Source organism: Sinocyclocheilus grahami, unplaced genomic scaffold (assembly GCF_001515645.1).
Source record: "Sinocyclocheilus grahami isolate Dianchi unplaced genomic scaffold, SAMN03320097.WGS_v1.1 scaffold52.1, whole genome shotgun sequence".
Lineage (NCBI taxonomy): Eukaryota > Metazoa > Chordata > Actinopteri > Cypriniformes > Cyprinidae > Sinocyclocheilus > Sinocyclocheilus grahami.
This window is the reverse complement of record NW_015505231.1, coordinates 1,555,855-1,558,859: the sequence shown is the minus strand read 5'-3', so window position 1 is coordinate 1,558,859 and position 3,005 is coordinate 1,555,855. Positions and strand designations below refer to the sequence as shown.

The 3,005-nt window shown below is 38.2% G+C and overlaps 1 long non-coding RNA gene across 1 annotated transcript; it reads right to left on the bottom strand.

The window, feature by feature from the left end:
• Positions 1-727: 727 nt before the first annotated feature.
• Positions 728-1,722, bottom strand: LOC107583328 (uncharacterized). Its single transcript, XR_001609028.1, has 4 exons — positions 1,663-1,722; positions 1,168-1,241; positions 973-1,046; positions 728-836 (listed from the first exon to the last, which is right to left on the bottom strand). It is a non-coding gene; the product is annotated as an uncharacterized lncRNA (long non-coding RNA).
• Between the last annotated feature and the right edge of the window lie 1,283 nt (positions 1,723-3,005).

Genomic DNA, 3,005 nt, shown 5'->3' with positions numbered 1-3,005 from the left:
TTACAGACTGTGAGCCCTACAACCTACTGCCGCCTGAATGCTGCTGTGCCAATTCTTCGATTGTATTTCGAAGATGGATCTGACCTCCGTCCAAACCTCTGGCTTTCACGACAGTCCATCATGTCCCTCATCGCTGCTTTGAAGTGAGATTCTGACCATGGCTAGGAAAAAGATGCTGAGGTGCTGGTGTTTCTCTACTGGCTGGCCCACGCAGCATCGTACAGGCTGGTGTCACTGGGCTTTGACATCCCAAAGTCCACGGTGTATGACATTGTGCACAGAATCAGCAGAGCAGTCATCAGTATTTTGAGGGGGCTGATCGCTTTCCCGACCCCGGATGACCTGGAGGCAGTGGGGGCAGGTTTTGCCCAGCTGGCTGGGTCTCCAGTTTTCCACATGGTAGCTGGTGCAATTGCCAAAGGCTCATTTACAAAATAGAGTAATTTATTGTTATAAATAAATGCATAAAAATACACAGGACAAACAAAAGACATGAATCAATGAATAAACTTGAATACATAATACACAATTTGATAAATAGAGAGAGGGAGAGAAGGAATACATACAATATACATAGCCTAAATAAATATTATAGATAGATAAATAAATAATATACATATTCTTATATATATATATATATATATATAGACACACATTTACAGACTGTGCTCTTGGACACTGCTGTCAACTATGACCCCATAATATGGGGCGTGGTTTGTAACATGCAAGTGATGCCCCATGATATTGTAATAGGAAGCTGTTCCACTCTGTTCAGCTGCAGGCCATCACTGACCACAAGGGGAAGTTCCTCGATATCTTTGTTGGATATCCCGGGTCTGAAAAGCACAATATCAAGACAGTCAATTACATTCATTAGATTACTGCATTAATATGACATGGAAAAACATTAGCATGATCAAATCATGAACTAAAAATTTTTTGGGGTGAACTAATTAAAAATATATATCTTACTTTATATTTTTGTTTTAGGCTCTCCCACTTTCTTTTGACTTGAGCGGTAGAAATTTTGCCCTCAAGTCCCTGCTCTGTCACAATAAATGCATAAAAAGAAGGCAGTAAGACCTTTGCTTGAAGTGTTAGTATTTACTACGTTCAGTGTCAACAGCACCTGAATAAAAGCACATTTTACATAACTTGTTTACTTACTCAAAACCTTTGATGGCAGCATTACGCTTTACAATGAAGGGCTTCATCAGCCATTGGAGTGTGTTCATCAGTCCCTGTAATGTCAAAGCAGTAACCATTAGTCATTATCAATCCATTAATGCAACATTGACAAGCTGTGGCATATTTATTAACAGTAACTTGGTATGTAGCTAACAAAATATCAACTAAATATTAGTAAAAGAGGGGGAACATTTTTTTTAAAGTCCGTGGAATTTTCTAATCTCATTAAACTGCTTCCGTTAAAAAAAGCAGTTAACAAGCTGTTGTACAACAGCATTGACACTAGCTCGATCTGTTCGTTAACTTGATGTGTTCAGTAATAACAATGATTAAACATCTTTTTACAGCCGATTCACGAAATCATCTCATCGATTTACAATGTTTAAACTTTCAATAAGTCAGCCGTTCACTTAGATCATGTTAAACAATTGCAGTTTAACCACAATGAACAACGTTTTTCCCTGAGGTACTTACTCTTGAAAAGAGCCGCCCCGCCGCCTTCCACCATTTTCGAATATGACACCTCCTCTCCCGTGGCCTCATGGGATAGTAAAGTGTCCATCGTATGCATGCTACAGAATTCGGGCGGAAGTAGTAGGTCATCCGGGTACTTCTAGCCTACTGTTTTTCGAATACTATGAATTCGGACATACTACTCGCCTCGCATACTGTTTTTCGCCTACTATATAGTATGGAAGTATGCGATTTCGGACGCAGCTCTGGTGTCTGTCATCCTGTGCTGATCCATTTCTCATTGTGTGTGTTTCGTGTCTGCATGTGGTGCAGCTTTAGGCCTGCCTGTCTGTTTTCCCCCCTCGGGGTGGTTTGAGTTTGTTTTTGTTTCATTTTTATTATTAAAATAAATAACCATTTCCATTCAACCATTCCACACACCGTGACAATGTGTAATAAGCATGCTTTAAGTCCTGGTGTCCTCTACAGTGGACATATATTAAATTGATGTCCTGTTTCATAACAGAAGGTCATATTTTGATTTGAAACCCCATAACATTTTCCTGAGATGTTGATTTATGACAAACAATTTGAAAATGAGTCAGATTAAAATGATAATTACAAACTATTATCATATTTCCATAAGGGTGTTACACTTGAGCACTAAATTAATGTCAGACATTTTTTAAAGACCAGGGAGAGGGAGTGGTCATGGTGAAACATCCAATCATTTGGTATCTCTGAAAAGCCCTGAATGTGCTCTGTACAGGACATCCAGACTTAAAACTGTGATATGTAAGGTCTCAGAGAAATCGCTAAAACATAATGTAACTGCAGATGAGCTGAAGGCCACTGTCAAAGAAACCTGGGCTTCCATACCACCTCAGCAGTGCCACAAACTGATCACCTCCATGCCACGCTGAATTGAGGCAGTAATTAAAGCAAAAGGAGCCCCTACCAAGTATTGAGTACATGTACAGTAAATGAACATACTTTCCAGAAGGCCAACAATTCACTAAAAATGTTTTTTTTATTGGTCTTATGAAGTATTCTAATTGGTTGAGATAGTGAATTGGTGGGTTTTTGTTAAATGTGAGCCAAAATCATCACAATTAAAAGAACCAAAGACTTAAACTACTTCAGTCTGTGTGCATTGAATTTATTTAATACACGAGTTTCACAATTTGAGTTGAATTACTGAAATAAATGAACTTTTCCACGACATTCTAATTTATTGAGATGCACTTGTATGTATGTGTATATATATATATATATATATATACACACACACACACACACATATATATTTAGGCTCTGACTCTGAATATATATGACTTTTGTAGTCTACAGTTGTGATTACAGGA